Below are 19,181 nucleotides of genomic sequence, written 5' to 3'. Positions count from 1 at the left end.
CGCTGGATACACAATTCTTGGTTGGAACCCATTTTCTTTCAGTGTTTGAAATGTTATTCCAGGATCTTCTAGCTTTCAGAGTCTGTGTTGAAAGATCAGCTGTTATCCTGATTGGCTTACCCCTAAATGTGATCTGCTTCCTTTCTCTTGTAGCTTTTAAAATTCTCTCCTTATTCTGTATGTTGGGCATCTTCATTATAATGTGTCTAGGTGTGGGTCTCTTATGATTTTGCACATTCGGCGTCCTGTAGGCTTCTAGGATTTGGGGTTCTGTCTCATTCTTCAAGTCTGGGAAGTTTTCTCGTATTATTTCATTGAATAGATTGCTCATTCCTTTGGTTTGAAACTCTGTCCCTTCCTGTATCCCAATGACTCTTAAATTTGGTCTCTTGATGTTATCCCATATTTCTTGGATGTTCTGCTCATGGTTTCTTAACAGTCTTGCTGAGCTGTCTATGTTCTTTTCAAGTTGAAATACTTTATCTTCATTGTCTGATGTTCTGTCTTCTAAGTGTTCTACTCTGCTGGTAGTATTCTCAATTGAGTTTTTAAGTTGGTTTATTGCTTCCTGCATTTCTAGGATTTCTGTTTGTTTGTTTTTTATAACCTCTATTTCCCTGTATAGTTGATCTTTTGCTTCTTGGATTTGTTTATGTAATTCATTGTTGAAGTGATCTTTCATTGTCTGATTTTGCTGTCTGATGTCTTCCTTGAGACTCCAGATCATCTGAAGCATGTATATCCTGAATTCTTTATCTGACATTCCATCTGCTGCAGCTATTACCTCTTCTAACGTTGAGTTGACCTGCAATGCTTGTGGTCCTTTCTTTCCTTGTCTCTTCATACTGTTCGCGTTCCTTTCTACTTGGTGAAACTGTTGTGCTATTGAATTTTCCCCCTATATATTTATATTGGTCTTGTATAGTTGCAAAGTCTCCCTCGCAGGCGCGGGCGGCGGCTCTGTCCTTCTGCGGGCCGCTAGGCTTGTTCTGTTGGTGGTCACAGTTCTGTCTACTTTGCAGGCGCAGGCAGCGGCACTGCCCCTCTGCAGGCCTCTGGGGCTGTACTGCCAGTGGGTCGCAGGTCCGCCTACCTTGCAGGCGCGGGGGGGGGGGGCGGCTCTACCCTTCCTCAGGCCACTGGGCCTGTTCTGTCTTTCGGTTGCGGGTCTGGCCTGTTCTGATGGTGGTCACAGTTCCGTCTACCTTGCAGGCACGGGGGGGAGGGGGTGGCTCTGCCTCTCAGCAGGCCGCTGCTCCTCTTCTGCTGGTGGGTCGCAGGCCCGCCCACCTTGCAGGAGTGATTGGAAGCTCTGTTCCGTCGCGGGCCACTGGGCCTTTTCTGTCGGTGGTCACAGTTCCACCTACCTGGCAGGCGCGGGGGGTGGGGGGTGGCTCTGCCCCCCAGCAGGCCACTGGGCCTGCTCTGTGCGTGGTCACAGTTCCCTCTACCTTGCCGGTGCAGGGGGAGGGGGCGGCTCTGCCTCTCAGCAGGCCGGTGCTCCTCTTCTGCCGGTGGGTCGCAGGCCCGCCTACCTTGCAGGAGTGATTGGAAGCTCTGTCCCGCCACGGGCCACTGGGCCTTTTCTGTCGGTGGTCACAGTTCCCCTACCTGGCAGGCGCGGGGGGTGTGGGGCGGCTCTGCCCCTCAGCAGGCCACTGGGCCTGCTCTGTGCATGGTCACAGTTCCCTCTACTTTGCCGGCACAGGGGGAGGGGGCGGCTCAGCCTCTCAGCAGGCCGCTGCTCCTCTTCTGCCGGTGGGTCACAGGCCCGCCTACCTTGCAGGAGTGATTGGAAGCTCTGTCCCGCCGCGGGCCACTGGGCCTTTTCTGTCGGTGGTCACCGTTCCACCTACCTGGGAGGCGCGGGCGGTGGGGGGCGGCTCTGCCCCTCAGCAGGCCGCTGGGCCTGCTCTGTGCGTGGTCACAGTTCCCTCTACTTTGCCGGCGCAGGGGGAGGGGGCGGCTCTGCCACGGGCCTCATTTTGAATAGCAAGAATTTAATTTCTTTTCTTTAATCCCTGGTGGGTGTTCTGAGGATGATTTTCATGAAATTTGGTCTTGAATTTTTGTGTGCAGGATATAGAATGGATCTTGGGCGATTTTAATATAATGCTATTAGGCATGTGCATATAGAAATGTACACACAGAGAAAGGAAAAGAGAGGAAGAAAGGAAGAAAGGAGGGAAGGAAGAAGGAATTTAAAAAAATGGAGGAAGAAGGAGGAAGAAGGAAGAAGTGGAGAAAGGGAGAAACAAAAGAAAAAGGTAGCAAGCAACAATAACAGAAAAAGAATAGCTTATACTTACTGTTTCTTTGCTGGTTTCCAGGCACAGTTGTTCTAAGAACTCATTCAAACCTCAAAACCAATTAGGTTCTATTATTATTCTCAACTCCTTTGTAAGATGAAGGACCCAAAGCACAGAGAGGTTTAGCAACTCATCTAAGGCCACCTAGTGGATGAGTGATGAAAAACAAGGCTTATGTCCAGAACTCCCTCAGAGCCTGTGCTATTGAGCCACAGCATTGGCCATGACTTAGAACTGTTCTATGTACTTTAATGCTATCTTTGTTATACAGCCATGTAAGAAAGCTGCATATTTCTGGTCCTGGCATATGCTGTGAAACTGAAGAAAGGCAGACAGATCTACGGTTACATGAATACAATTTATTGGGAAGTTACTGATGGAAGCATGGTCCTGGGAGGCTGCAAGACTAAGTGGATCCCCACATTAGGTCAAAAGGAAGAGTGTTTACATTGGTTACAACAAAACTGTCTTCACCCAAGTCAGAATGTACCTGGTTTATCGTAAACTAATATCAAAGAGTCAGGCAAAGTTCTGGTGCCAAGGTCTAGTTGTAAAGCTCTATATACCACTCTAATATATATATTTTTTCTATCTGTAGTATGTTGGAAAACTATGCAGGAAAATCTGACTAAGGGTCAATTATAGTGGTGCCTACTCAAGGTGACTACAGTCATATCAAGCTGAATCCATACACCAAGATATGGGTCAAGTTCATGAGGGTAGTGGTCTAAGCTATTGGCTGCCACAACAGATTGGAGAGTACTATGGAAAATGACCATTACTTATAGTATAACTTGATCATGGAAATAGACTGAGGTGCTAAGGTTTTCTAGAAGCAGTAGCCTTTCCCCCTCCTAGAGACCATCAGGTCATAGCTTGGAGCTTCTCCTTCTTCTGATTGGGTGTACCCAGGACAAGCTAAATTCAGAGCTCAAGAATTTCTTATAAAAGCAGAAAGTGATACCAAGTAAGTCCCATTGGTTTAAAGTTCAGTGATTCTCATCTAATAGACTCAGCTGGATGTAGGCTTGTTTCTTGGTGTTTAGGATCAGTTTCACTAGGGTCTAGGATGGACAGTCAGCTCCCATAAATGGTGTTCGTAATAGACCATAACCATAGATTTGACAGCAGACTTTCTGCTGTCTTATGCAATCTTTCATGACATGCTGGCTAAGAGCGAAGAACTACTTACAGATTGATGTTGCAATTCAGACAGGAAACAATCATGGCTGCACTTTTCCCCCTTGGTTATCTGAGCAACTAAGTACTGTAGAGATTCTAGGCAAGGGATGATCTGTATTCTGTCATCATTCTTTCCTGTTGCTATGTGAGATGTTCACAGCATTGACTATAGAAGTCAGGGTTTTGAATTCACAGGCATTGACCATGCAAGGCAGGGTTTTTAATACACAGGCTAACACTGATCAGTTGGTAAATGATGCCAGGACAATGGAGAATTCTACTCCAGATAGATTCCTCTTCATTGGCTTATATCAAACTAGAATATTCTCACCCATAGTTTGAAACACAACTTCAGGCATGTGTTTTTTACCCAGCCAGCCTTTACTGATTGTCATTACACAATTCAACTCTAAATCATGGGTGTCTTTTGATATTTTTAAAATTATTGCATATAATGTTATACTGTTTTCCTATTTAGCAAATTATGAACGGGAATCATGTCTTAATACCTTAAACAACAGGGAACTTATGGTAGGCCCTAAGTCCTTACTAATTGATTGACTTTGGGGGAACTATGAAAACCGGTGAGGTTACTATCAAGCAATGCTTCTTAACCCTGATCACTCATGATGGTTATGAAAAACCTATATTCATGTTTCAAGTCAGAACAATAAAATCAGATTCTCTGTAAATTAGATCCAAACACCTTCTGTTGGTTTAAAGCCCCCAGGTGATTTTAATGCACAGCCTTGGTCAAGAATTTCTGCTCCGGAATAGGTGGTTTGTAGCTGGGGATATATCTCAGTTGGTAGAGAGCTTTGCCTAGGAGGCACAAGTCCCTGGATTCAATCCCCAGCACCACTACCACCACCAAAAAAAAAAAAAAAAAAAAAAAAAAAGGCAGAATAGGTGGTTTGTGAAAAAGAGGCATGGATGGAAAGGCTTAGAAAAGCCCAGCTATTTTGGCAATTGGAAAGGAAATATGTAGTGGCTTTTGTTTCTCCTTCTTAGGACATGAAGAGATAGTGGAGAGAGAGGTGGCAAATGGCTCAGCCCTGCTCTGGGCTTCTTTTGGGAGTTGGAAGGCTAGCTATCAGTTGCCTCTGGGGAATATGGTCATATGGCTAAAATATAAGCATATTTGACTCTTGTTTTGATGACCCAGAGGCATTACTGAGATGCAGGTAAGAGAAGCTTCAGCATGTGAAATTCTTTTGACATTCCAAATGAAGGAAAACATTTCTGAAGGAGCATCACGCCCCATACATGCACACACCTTTTTCTTTCTCACCTGGAGTAGGCTGGACTCTGTCCCTTCACTCCCTTGGATAAAGATCTGTAACTGAACTGAGATATATATATATATATATATATATATATATATATATATATATAGAGAGAGAGAGAGAGAGAGAGATAGATATATATAGATATATAGATATAGATATATAGATATTTATATATATATGTGTGTATATATACATATATGTATATATATACTTATATATGTATATATATAAAATATATATTTTAACTGGAATCATTTCGCAGACCACACAAATCACACTTATTCAGTCTTTCCGCTCTCCTCTCTATGACACTGTGCTCCTGGTCCTCTTCTTCATTTCCACATCTTACAATCAGTCCCTTTATTTAGTTCTTTCTTAGCCTTCCAACTCCAGTCTTAGGCTTTGCTCTACATGTTACTTCTCAAAGGGTTCATATTATTTCAAACTCATCAACAGACATTTTTGGAAATTGTTTCTCAAACCCCTGTCCTTCCTTTTGGCTTGTTTGTATGTTTTCTTCTACTGATGTAGTTTTCACACTTAAATGACTTATTACCCCAACTGTGGGCCTAAAACATGAGCTTTTCTTTCAAATAGTCCTTGGCTTCCCTATTTCTATTAGTAGTAAGAATATTTTGTTTTAAGTCTGCAGAAAATAAGCCAAACTAAAACAACTTCATAAATAAATAAACAAACAAACAGATAAACCAACCAGAAGCTGAGGTAGGATGAGCATCAGTTCGAGTCCAGCCTCAGCAATTTAGCAAGGCTCTAAGCAACTTAGTGAGAACTTGTTTCAGAAAAAATAAATAAATAAATTCAAGGGGCAAGAATATAGCTCAGTGGTTAAGAGCTCCCGGGTTTAATCCCTGGTACAAAAACAAACAAACAAAAAACAACAAATGAAGTCATATTTGCCTTCCTGTTTTTTGGTAAAAGTGCAGTAGAGGTTTTTCTTTTCTCCTATTTTTTACACAGCTGCTTTCTTAGTTTAAGGTTCCCCCAATTTTTCTTAGACTCTTAAGTGTCTGTGTTCTTTCTCTGTCTCCCTCTATATGCTCCTAAACTCTACTCCACTAATCCACCAAAACACTCACACTTTTCTATTTAATCCACCCGTCTAGGGAGCGGTCATAAGGCAGCTTCCAAAAGAGTAAAATGTCCTTTTAAGTCATTGGATGGGAAGTACAATGGGTGCTTATTATTTTTCTTTAGAGTATACATATGTTCTTTCTGTTCTTTTTCATGTGATACTTTTAATTAAATTACATTAGCTTTTTTCTAAAGTTCAAACTAGGTCTTATTGCATTCTAGAGTCTCAACTTGAAATAACAAAGTTGGCCATCAGCTAATTCATTACATACTATGTTATAGTTTACTTGACCTGTTTTTTTTTTTTTTTTTTTTAGCATACTTATCAACTGTATAAAATCCCAGCAGGCTGACCATGAATCTTCAGCTACTTTGTTTTAAACATGCTGGAGGATGCTGTTTTTGTTTGATTTAATAATTATAAATGTTGAGATAATCCAGAGAATGTTACTGTAAACGTAGAGGGAGCCAGAAAATGTTGAAGGCCAGATATAATCTTTGAGTGCTAAGAACAATAGCTTTTGAAAATTACATGAAGCTCTACTGAATGTAATAATCCTGCAGGCAAAGTCACCTTTGGGATGTTTTGCTCAAAATCACTTGTGCTAATGTTATGTTTATAGCACACTTTAGGAATACAGGCTAAACTTGCCATATGGTACATGTTTAATCTCTTCTCTGTCTATCATCAAATACATTTTTCTCTATCTTAAATTTCCATTGTTATGTTCATTTTTATCAGCTTCTTGAAATAAATGTGGTAAAAGCTTGGTTTTTGAATTTTACACTTTTTTTCATTATCACTTTAATCTAGAACAATTAATAAAGAGTCCAGGAAAAGTATTGCTTTCTGTCCTGCCACGTGGCCATCTGACTGACAAGCAGCTTTTACAGGTGGCAGAAATTTCTATCTAATGCTGGAAATTGTTCTCTGTTTTTAATATTTACTTTAATCTTTACCTATTATCATTTCAAATAATATTTTCTGATTTAAGATGATTACCATGTTAAATGTATGCAAATTATGTCATAACTGAAATGTTCATAGTTTATTAATTTAAATCTTCATATTTATTAAAGCCCATTATTTTCTTCAGACATACAATTAAATTCAGTTAAGTATTGAACTTGTAATAAGATTAACTCACCATTTGGATTGTAAGAATTTATCGCAATGTCCTCTTTATGCTCTACTACACACATACACACACTTCTTGATAGAAATTGAAATTTAAAATGTATTAACTTTCCAACTCTTCCGCTGTCCCCCCAAATAAAAGAACATTGTGCCAGAAACTTTAGGTGAAATTTCTTTGAAATGCTTAAGCAGAATCTATTCCACAACACATAAAATTAGGAACTCTTGTCCAATAAATTACCCAAACCTAACAGAATTTTAATACCAAAGACTGAAAAAGACAATCTAAGAAAACCATGGATCTTATCCACTATTGGAATGCCTAATGTTTTTGAGCACTAATTATTTACTTGATGCAATGATAAAACTTTTACTGAGATGGAGTGATGCCAATAATTTGCCCTGAATCATCAAGGTAGTATTAAAATTTTATATAAATCCCCAAAATATCTGAATTCAGAACTGACATGAAATTAGTGCTATATTATTTTTTGCTTTATGAAAATAAAACTCTTAAATAAAATTTTTGGATAAAATAGGATCCACATTCTTGTGAAAGAATAATACAAAATAACCTATTAATTTATTCTAGGTATAAAATTTTGTATTATTAATAAGTTAATTTTTATAATATGTCGTGAATTTTGTGATCATGAATAAATTCAACATTTATTTCAAACAAACATTAAAAATTAGAAATAAACGCTCCCCTTTAAAAAAATTTATTAGTGTATCACAAGTTATACATAATATTGGGGCTCAATTTCACATAATTGTACAAACATGGAATTTAATTTTCTCTAATTCAGTCCCCAGTACTTCCCCTTTCCTTTCTCTCCTACCTCCTCTGTTCCCTTTCCTTTATTCTACTAATATTTCTTCTATTTATTTATAGTTATTTTTAATTAGTGATATATTTTAATTAATGAGATATATATATATATATGAATTTTTTTAAAAAAGGGAAGAATAGAGGTACTTTGGATTAGACAGAGGGGAATGAGGTAGAGGAGGGGATATGAGGATAGGAAGGATAATAGAATTAATCAGAAGTTATGACCCTATGTGCATATATGAATACACAACCAGTGTAACCCTACATCATGTACAACCAGAAGAATGAGAAGTTATACTCCATTATGTATGATGTGTCAAAATACATTCTGTTGTTATGTGTAACTAATTATAACCAATAAAAAATTAGAGGAAAATATTTAAAAAGTAAAGGTACCCTTTTAAAAATAATAGGGGAAAAAAATAAAAATAATAGGGAATTAGCCAACTGATCAACAGCATCATGTTTAAATATATGAGACACAGACCGAAGTTAAGAAACATAATGAGCTTCCTGTATTATTACTGTATTCAATTTTATTCAAAAAGTTCTTGGCAAATGAAATATCACCACAGAACATGAAAATGAAGTAGAAATACTGGAAAAGAATAAGAAAAGTCAAACTTAATATGTTTGAAATATTACTTGGAATATGCATATGTAGGTTTGGATTCAGATTGATCCACATTATTCTCCAGAACCTACCTACTATTTGTTGGTAGCCCGTTTTGTCCACATTCAAAGCCTCAGTTCAATTATCTATAAAATGAGGATAATAATAGTACTTATTTTGTGAGTTTTGGGGGTTAAGTACAATAGATAATATTTTATTTTGCACTAAATCTGATTAAAATAAATGTTCAATAAATATCAGCTTATGTTAGTAAGTGTAGTAGTAATAAAACAGTCGTAAATGAAACTTAACTTAGACACTGATTTTTCTATACTTACTTACTATCTGCTATACCAGACCAGGATCCACTTTTCTTTGCTAAACTATCTCCCTTGAGCATACCAGGTACTGCAACTCTCTGCAATCATGAAATTTGTTCTGTGTTCTCAAATGTGGTAACCACTGGTCACATGTGGCATTTGAGAACTTGTAGGTAGTGTGACTGAGGGACTGAATTTTTAATTTTATTAAATCTAATAAACTTAAATGGTAACAAGCCACATGTGACTAGAAGACACCATGTTAGAAATTAAACTCTAGAGGACTTCATGGTTCACCTGGCTTTTTAGTGTTAGCTGATGGTTCCCAAATTAACTCTCCAGCTCATACCCCACTTAAATCCAAGCTTCATTGTGTATTCTGTGTATTCATTTTCCTGTGCCTCATCTACTCCTACAAATATCTTGGTTTTCTCAGTTGTACCCTGCGCTTAGCAAAGCCAAACCTACTCCTGAATTGGCCCCAGTGGTGATTAAGGCAATCAAATATTAACTGTGAAAGAGACTGTTTGCCTTTCCGTATTTATTCTTTTCCACCTTCCTTATTGATACGATCTCCTGTTTTTTCCTGTCATGCTGCCTAGAACTAAGGAGGTCTCAGGATGATCTAGGGAAGGAACCTGAGTTCCCAGAGCAGCAATAAGCAGCATGGAGCTGCCTACCTCTTCATGAGAGAGGGTAACACATTTTTCTTGTTTATGCCACTGTGGTTTTTTTTAAATAAAGATATGAACCTAAACACACCACAAGACCAACACAAGAAAATTATGAAAACATCAAGAATGTTTGGAAAGCTGAATAAGTGGAGGTCATACCAAGTAATCATCACCATAATGTTTGGTTAATGTTTTCCATGTATAGTAAGTGCTAAATAAACTTTTGTTTGTCCTGGCAACAATAATACTTGTTGAATGAAAAATGTTTCTTTGAGAAATTCATTCATCCGTTCATTAAATATCTATTGAGTACATGAAATACCAGGTAATGGGCCCTATTCAGAAGGATAAAAACAAAAACTTATAATAAACAAACAAAAACTGGGAATTAAAAGTCAGTACCTGGGTGTAGTTTTTCTCAACTTATGATCTGCTTGTTAATGTTTACTAAAAGGTTAGCTAGGACAGACTTTCCCTTTATAAATAGTATTTTAAGAATTATTCTTAATAATGAAAGATAAGCAAAACATGAAATCACACTGTTCCAGTCCTGTAATATTTATACATAACTTTAAAACAAATGATCTCCAATGGATATGGACAGAATAAGCTACCTAAGAAACGTGTATTGCAAATACTGTAGTGTGTCATCAGTAAATAACATGAGGGTAGAAAAACATAAGAAAAATAAAGTATTAGCAACCATTTATTATGACAAAGTTTTTTATATGCCAGTTTATTATAAATCTACCCATGCATATTTAAAAATGTGTACCATAAAAATGTGTGCCATAGTGGACTATTACAGTATGACATTTTCTCATTAAATGCTGCTGACAACTATCCTTTAATAATTATACCCATTTCAAATATAAGAAAAATGAGATCTTGCAGCTAGTAAGTAGTAGGTGAAAATAGCAAGGGTGCCATGTTATCTGACTCTAAAAGTCATACACTACTATCCATTGTTTAAAAAGGAAATTGTTTTCAACAATAAAGTCCCCAGGTTACAAATAACTTAGCCATCACAAAATTTAACTTTATGTAAATTATATTTCAGTAAACTGACTAAAAAGCATAGACTCAGATTTTTAATTAGTGAAGCTGCTATTCTAATGAACCGGAATAGACTACCTGAATCAGTCATCTTTGCTCATTGTAAAGATTGCAGGGAGTCCCTCAGTACCGGGTCCTCCTCACTGTGTCCCTGAGACGCAGCAGGTAGCTGGTATGGAACTGGTTAACAATTGCTGAACTGTGGTTTCTTCAGAAGGGGGAACACCAAGCTGATGTCACAGCTTTAAAGAGTTTTATTGTTCGTGACTCAAAACTAAATATCTGATTTTATAAAAAGTACAGTGAGCCCTTAAGTAATATGAAGCAAAGCATACAGAACCTCAGTCTGGCATCTCTACATGCAAATGTATTTGACAACAATGATGCTATTTGTCCCAAGAAACCCTGCTGCCCGCCAGAATATTTCTGTATAATACTGCACCTGGTCTTTGTCTACTAGCCTCATATAAGAAGTCTAAAGGGTAATTTGTATGCTGGTGTTCCTCATGTAAATTAGATCATTATCCTTTTAAAGGTATAAAGTCTTCTGTACACGATGGAGCTTTCTAAGAAACAGATTTGACCTTTCTTTCCCTCTATTCAGGGTGCCTGCAGAGCTTGTACTCATTAACTAGAATTTGACTCCATGACATTTTTACTTAATTTTCTTTGTCCTCTACGTTGGACACATGGGGCAACCATTTATGTTCTTTCTTGACCTGAGATGCTCTCTAATCTCTTTCCAGCTGTGGCATTTGTCATTCAGTCACATCAGGATATGGTGACCCTTCTTTCCCCACTGCAATTCCCAACTGTTAATTGATTCATTTTAAGGAAGGAACTAGTCACAGCCCTATAGACTGAGCTCCATTTAATTAGTGTTAACCAGAACAGTAGATAGAAAAGCAATTTCCTTTGGAGAGGAAAGATACTCTTTATAGTTACTAGAGGGAACAAATGATAGTTTTGAAAACCCTTAGTTTTTAAGTGTCCTGGATTGGTAATAAACTTAAAGGCAGTATTCCCCTGTGTTAATATTAATGATCATGACAATAATTATTATAAATAATATTAATAAGCAACTGGGATTAAATCTTAAGTCTTTCTGACTTCAAAGTCCATACTCTTAAACATTTTGCTAAGAACTTTTGATGATAGATTCTCCTATAAGTCCAATTTTGTGTTCTCTTTTATGTTCTAACAGGGTGAGTTTCACTAGGCAAGCTTTTCTGGGAGGGAGACAGAGGCTCAGAGAGGAGAAGTCACTTATGCATGATCACCCATTTGCTATGACCAGGATTAGAGCTCAGGTCTGCTCTGGCACTGTGTCTATGCTTTTTATCTTTACCTACACCATACTGCCTTTCGAGTCAAAAGGCACTTGTGAGGACATCTCTGGAAAGCATTCCTAGAAGCCTTTTAAAATGTCATCTGAATTATGATTCAGATGAACTTTGCTTTTGAATTTGAAACACTGTATTTTCAGATTGTTAGGATTCGATGACAAGTGGAAACTTATAACTTAGCTGAACAGCATGAGTTTTAAAGGCATGGCTTGCTTCATTCTACCATGAGCATTAACTGGTCACTTTAGTATGTACATATATGCTCAGAGAAGTGGTGGTCTGCATCCTCCAGCAATCTGTTCTGTCAGGTGTGAACAGATAAGCAAGGTGGCAGTATACTAATGCACCTCATGATAGAAGTGTGCCCAGAAAGCTATAGAACAGAGAAGAGGACAGTTTACCTCAAATGAGGGTGGGTATATCCCAGGGGTCTTCCCAGTGCCTGTGACACTGAGCTGAGGTATGGAATGTGTAGGAATTAGCTACACATGGGGTGCAAAACAAAAGCAAGGATTTGTGTGGAACTCAGGGAAGCACATGCCGGGAATGGTTGGAGCAAAAGGTATGCCAAGGGATTGTTTTTGGCCAGCCTCTCTGAATGGAGAGGGATGGCATAAAATAATTCCATTTTATACTTGTCTTCCTTTCATTATGTAGAGTTCTGTTATGTAGCTATTTTTAAATTTTTTACTTTAATTGGCAAATAATAATTGTCCATATTAACCCATTTACCCTAGAAACCTTTTCCTACAGTAGCCACAGAGTTCAGTTTCCTGAGAAAGAATGAAAGAATCTCTCATGTGTTAATTACAGCTCTCTGGATACATAAGTGGATCCTAAACTACTTCTTGAATGGGTTTTAGCCCTATGATAAAGCACTCCTACTATCCTGCATCTTGCCTCTGATGGATGGATGGAAGGAAGGAAGGAAGGAAAGAAGGAAGGAAGGAAGGAAGGGAGAAAAGGAATTTCTTTCTTTCTGAACAGGAATATTAACTTTCTTAATTTTCCTAATGGAACTGAGGCCTTGTCACCCGCATGCTTAGTCTCTAACATTGCATAGGGATCACTCCTTGAATGTTAGTAATTATGTTCTATATACCTGAAAGCATTAAATATAATTAGCTTTCTGTGACCTGGAATATGTAATTATTATAAATAAACCTGCTGTAACTATACTAAGTAAATGAGGCTGTTATATGGTTCTTAGGCCATTGAACTTGTGATGCCTGCTACATATCAGTCTGATGGATCTTTCTTATTTGATTTCTTCCATCACTTTGCAAATTTACAAACTTCTGTTGTTTTCTAAGTAGTTTTCCATTCATAAACTTGATAACTGTTCACTTTTTCCTTCTACTTTTAACGTGGTTTGATTATGTAAATTTTTTATCATTTGATAATTAGTATAAGATAGGAAATACAATTCTACACTGTATTTTCCTTCAGGGTGCTAATTGTTACTTATTTGAATTATATTTTAGATGATATTTACCTCTGGCACTGATTGTACTTTAAATTCATGTGTAGGATAGATTTCTGGGTTACCAATTCTGTCCTCCTAGTGGTATCTGCCCCTGCCATCTTAACGGCCACCATTTATTATTAAATATCATGCTTTTATAGAATATTTTGATATTCAGGAGGGCTAAATCTCTTCATTATTCTCCTACTAAACTTCTCCATTCTTACTGAAATACTTTTTATTCTTACAGAAGAATAGTACTGTTCTTAGGACTGTTCATTCAACCCTTTTCATTTTCTTTCTGAGCATTCTTTATTCTTTTTAGTTTAAAAATGGTCTGTCTACCTTGTTAGAAAAGATAGAAAAGAAACTATTGGGATTTTTCTGTCTCTGTTTGCATCCAGCCAGGTCTCTCTCTTCCTAACTTTTTCTCAGCTGGAAGCCTTTCATTGTGTTGTAGCTTTTTCTGATCCTGTGCCTTTCCCTTCTTTCTTCCAGGAGCCTTCCACCAGTGGGTCTCTGGCCAGGGCCATTTCTGTGCATTCAGCCTGACTCCATGCTGCCCCTTCTCTGATGGGTATGCTGCCTTTCAGAAAATGAACCTGCTGAGAGTTCCTGGGGCACTTATATCTCTGTATCTGGTTACTACCCTGCTTTTTGCTTATTAGGATAACTTTTTACTATGTGATCAGTCTGGCTTGTGAGACCTTTTTTATTCCTTTTGGAGACTGACTATCTATCTGTCTGTCTGTCTATCTATCTATCTATCTTTCTTTCTGTGTCTTGGCCACACACTTATAATTTCCCAGAACTCTCTGAGCTGTCTGATCAACATATTTAAAGACATTTTGTGTTTTTTCTCTTGACTGCTATGATCCCTGGGGTTGATATATTCACAGTCCCCCAAAGTTCCCACCAATGTACCTCACTAATGTTTTTCTGGAAAGATGTTCAGTCAAACATCTGGAGATTCCGTTCATTGTTTCTCCAACCATCTCTGAAAGGTACTGTTGCAAGTATTTCAACAAGAATCCATTAAGCGTTCTTGTTGTTGGAAAGCTATGGGGCCTTCCCAACTCTAGATTTTTCCAGGTATAACAAAAATCAGAAATATAAGTTAATTTGAACAATGGTTGCATGAAGGGAAAATGTGATACAGGGTGGCCTAGAGAGACTGCGGCTAGTGCAGGAAAACAGTACCAGCCTCCTGGTGTAGGTATGTGTATTCAGTAATGAGGAGGACTTGTAGATGTGTGCATACTTAATCCTATAAGCATGTCATATACCTAGGCTCTGATCACATGGAGTTGATCACATACCTCTTGGACAGTGTGAGGCACTCTTGCTGAGTCTCCTGATGGTGCACCAAAGGTGAGGTATCAAGATGCCATCAAAATTATAAAGAAACATTTAAACAATCCTATAAATTATCCATAACAAAATAAAATGAGACTATTTAACGATGGTTCCTCTTTATCCCTTTGTCCGCTTTCAAAACACTTTTCACCCTTTGAGATTCTGTACAGTAAGTACCCCACCTCAATAAAGTGTTCCCTAACAGACCCCCACACACTCAGTCACCTTTCTGCTGCTGTTTCCATCTCTGCATTTTATATTATTATTGATGGGACTGTCATTTTCATTTTGACTTTGAACCCTCAACAGCACATTCCTTAGTCACTATTCTCTTCCCAACATATGCTGCATTACCTAGTATATCTTCATAGATTAAGTAAACATGATACAAATTACCTCTATACTTGAAGTTATTAGGACTTGTTGGCCTACATGAGTTGACTTAGAAAGACAAGAAAATGCCTTTGAGGCTTGGTTTTAGAACTATGAGTGTAGGTGGAAGTTACAGAAGAATAGGTGCCTTATATAAATGACTTCTTGGTAATTTTGGATATTCACAAATGCAATAAACTGATTATGAATGTCATTTCACTAGTGAGAGCTCTTATGCAATAGCAAATGATTTGTGTTGAGGTCTTTGTGTGAATGCAGATGAACCATAGTAGGCTAAAGCAGATATGGGTTTTTATCCACAGAATATCTTAAAACATTGTGTATGTGAATTTGTGTGGGAAGACTGGTTTCTGAAAGGTACTTTCAGTATCTAGTTTCTATGGCAAAAACAAATATTCCCACAACAAGGTTTCAGAGCTTTGAAAAAACTTCAAAATATTTTGCTTTGGGCCAGATTTACCAGTTCAAAGTGGCAACCCTGGTTGTGCTGTGGACATAGAGTGCCAACTGGCTATAAAGTGTGTATTAACTTTCATTTTTGTAAAAAAATTAATTCCCAGTTGATAGAGGGGAGGGGTGTAAATGTGGAATATAGCAGGATATATATTTTAAGAATTTATCTTGAACTGAAATAATTTCTTTCCATACCTTATTTTGTGGAGTCTCTCATTTTCTCAACACCCAGAATTTTTAACATCTCTGATGTAAGGACACATGGTACAATAGGCAATGTGTTATACTTAACTGAAATGTTTGTAAAAATCTTTCCAAGATATCCATAAAATAAAGTCACACCTAATAATCTATAATGTTTTAATGGTTAAATAAATACAACCACTTGAGTCATAGTAGTTTAGAAGAGTGTGTGATTCCAGTGTCAGGACTGGCAGAGTCCAGATTCTGTTTCCTAGCATGATGACTTAATTTCTGCATCCTATTTTTCTCTTCTGTAAAACTGGGGTAATGATATCTACCTCCTAGATTGCTTGTGGAGAATTGAATGGGGTGATGCTTACAGAAGCATCTTTCTGTTACACCAGTTCCACTTGTCATTGCCTGAAAGAGTTAATGTTTCTCTCAAACTGCCCAAATGGCCAGTGAAAAGAAGTAAGTTACTGAAAATCTTGGAAGATCTGGTGTTATTTTATTTTATTATGCAAATAATTTTGACCTCCAGAGAATATTTATTTTGTTTTGGAAGCCTCATTTCTTCTGTACTGCTAACAAGTTTACTCCATTTTGTGCAACAATTTATAATGTACCTTAAAAGAACTACTGATTATATTAGGGTTTTGGGCTCAATTACCTGTTTCAAATGCTCAGTGACTAAGGAAAGCATGTCATTTTCTCCTCTCCTGCACACTGGAGTATAACAATAGGCTGTGAATAGAGCAAATCAAAGAGACACAAATACCAGTATAAGGGGACCATTGTGTTTAGTTTGTTGCCCTGTCATATGGTTTTAATTTAGGTTGGCTGATTGATTATGACAGACTGACAGATAGCACATTGTTCCCTTCTTGGAATCTCTAAGACACTTTAATATTCCTATTCTTATCTGTCCATTTTGATTCCAGAACTTAAATGAAATGGAATTACAGCATTCACTTTGTTTTCCTGTGCTAAGTGATTATCTCTGAAGTGCAATTTTGTGATTAGGCAAGACGGCATGCATATACTCAGCTAATGCTGATTTCCCCCAGGGTGCAGAACAGGTAAATTCATAATGAATGGATGTTGTGCTTTGATTTCAAATGGATGTAAAACCTCACCACACTTGGTAGTTTTATTTTAAAAATGTATTTAATTATTCTAAAATTAACAGGAGAATATTAAAATTGAACTTTAGAAACATGGCATTTAAACATAAGTCAAGGGTGCTAACTGCTTATGAATGTTAATCCCCTTCAAAAAAAAGAAAAAACAAATTTACCTGACAGAAATTGGAGGGGGGGGGGTGTCATTGAAAATCTTCAGTTTAATTATTTATATTCTTCCTGATTAATTCCAAAAATGTTGGAATGCAGCATGGTATTTGTATTGTCACATTCTAGTGTTCCTTATTTTGAAAACTACAATAATTATTCAACTAATTACTGTCATAGTATTGTCATAGTTGTTTGGTCCTGAGGGGTGATTTTGAGGATGAGGGGAGAAGTTAGGAGTTAATGGTTAGCACAAAGTATTAAATTTTCCTTGATATTTTAAGAACAGATTTTGTATATGTGTTTGAAGGATCAATTTTAAAGAGAATTTAGCATTCCATAAATTACACAAATTTTGCCGAAACCACCCAAGTAGATAATTGACCAAACCACACCTGTTCTGCTGATTTTCTTAGAACAAGCATTATTTATAATACTATTAATCTAGAAGTTGGAAATATAATATGCAATTTCCCAAGCTTATTTCAATTGAGGAGGAAGAGAAAGGAAAGTAGAATTGTTTTTTCCCAATAATTCTCTTGGAATAAAATTGTAAATGAAGTGCACATGGTTCTGTTATAACATTAGTGGAAGTTTCAGCTTTGGGGCCTAGAGAAGTTATGGTCAGCCCAAATCTTCTCGTTTTATGTATGAGAAGTTGAGGCTTTTGATGATGAAGTACAGTGTCACTCATGCAGTAGCAATGTTTCATCCATCTCTTCTACTGCCAGTGGGCACACTGCACACCACACTGTGCAGCCCCAGCATCAGGCTTCTGTATGCAAATTGGTGCAGAAAGATCCATGCCTACCTATCCCTTAGAACTATGAGAGGAAGGGCTGCTCTTTCACTTTCAATTCTTTATACTTTTCTATTTGAACAACCATGAAAAGCATAAGCCACTTCTATAATATAATAAATATATTATGTAGAAAAGTATAAATTAAATAAATGGGTTTCAGTGTTCTATTTAAATACCAGAGGGAATATGGAACAATACGAAATAACAAAAAGTGCCTAAAGGCATGAAGGTAGGTTACTGAGTGTATTTCGCAGAGTGGCCCACAGTTTATCAGTACATGTATTAAATCCCTCTGTTTGGCATGCGGATAAAGAAGCTGCAAGGTTTCTTATAGATAGGTCATGAGTTTAATGCTTGGCTTTATTGTCCAAGAATTCAAACAGCTCTATCCCTCTAAAAAGAGGCTGTTCAGATTTCTTATGTCTCCCAATTGTACCTGCCCTCTAATTACCCTCTTCATGGTTCTACTCAAATACATTATTTTCAGATGTGTCTGAATCCAGTTCATCAGCCCTTTCTTATTCATATTTCTGAACACTTTTCGTAGTCATTTGGAAAGAGAAAAACCAAAATATTTTCAACTGTCAGGTCTAAATCGGGTTGACTCATCTTTCCAGTTATTCTTTCTGCTGGCATTTTAACTATTTTCAAAGTAGCCTGAAAATTTGTCAGACAGCAAGAGCATACAAGAGAAGTTGCTGTGCCACCACCTGTAAAACTGTGGCTGGGAAGAATAAAATCAAATGGCTGAAATTAGAAGCCTTATTACTTCTTAACTTCTCTACCTTTGCCTAGTGTTGTGTTCATACTTGGCATTCTTATGACCTTGTGTTGGGAACTGCCCTATTAATCATTACTGGAGGCAGATTGTCTTTAAGTGCAAGGGTGTATTTGATTGCACCAATCATCAAATATAAACAATTAATGCAAAAATTGTTGGGTGTGCGGAAGCACCCCAACTAGCATTCAGTGCACACTAAATAAACACTATAAGTAAATCCCACAATCCTAGGACAACCACGAGCCCCAAAATACCTCCGATGCCACGCTACTTTTCGTAGCCAAAGAGCAGACGTTGTCCTTGTCTGGTGGTTCTCTCCAGCTGATGGCTGGACATCAGGGAATGGTGGAGTCAGTCCAGGGATGGACAGCAAGGCAGCCAGTCTCACTGAGGTCCTTGGAGCAAATCTCTTCAATGTGGCAGGACTAGCAATTTAAATGCAGTTCCAAGTTGGTGGTGTAAGTTGGTGACTGGTTACACCCAGTGAAAGTCAGTGTTCATTGGTTTTGTCCAATGAGGTGATATAATTGCAAGGGGATTTGTTCTTTGCGCTTTTGTCCATGGAGCTGTGCTCCCTACCAATTGCAACCAGTGATTGCTAAGCA

General features: G+C 37.6%; 1 protein-coding gene across 3 annotated transcripts in view; it reads left to right on the top strand.

Annotated features, from left to right (window-relative positions):
- Prkd1 (protein kinase D1) overlaps positions 1-19,181 on the top strand; it is a 326,804-nt gene that overhangs the window by 231,783 nt on the left and 75,840 nt on the right. The gene's annotated exons all lie outside the window — the stretch shown is intronic.

Source organism: Marmota monax, unplaced genomic scaffold (assembly GCF_021218885.2).
Source record: "Marmota monax isolate L192 unplaced genomic scaffold, Marmota_monax_Labrador192_F-V1.1 WCK01_AAM20220418_F8-fsc00079, whole genome shotgun sequence".
Classification (NCBI taxonomy): Eukaryota; Metazoa; Chordata; class Mammalia; order Rodentia; family Sciuridae; genus Marmota; species Marmota monax.
This window is presented reverse-complemented; position numbering and strand designations above follow the sequence as displayed.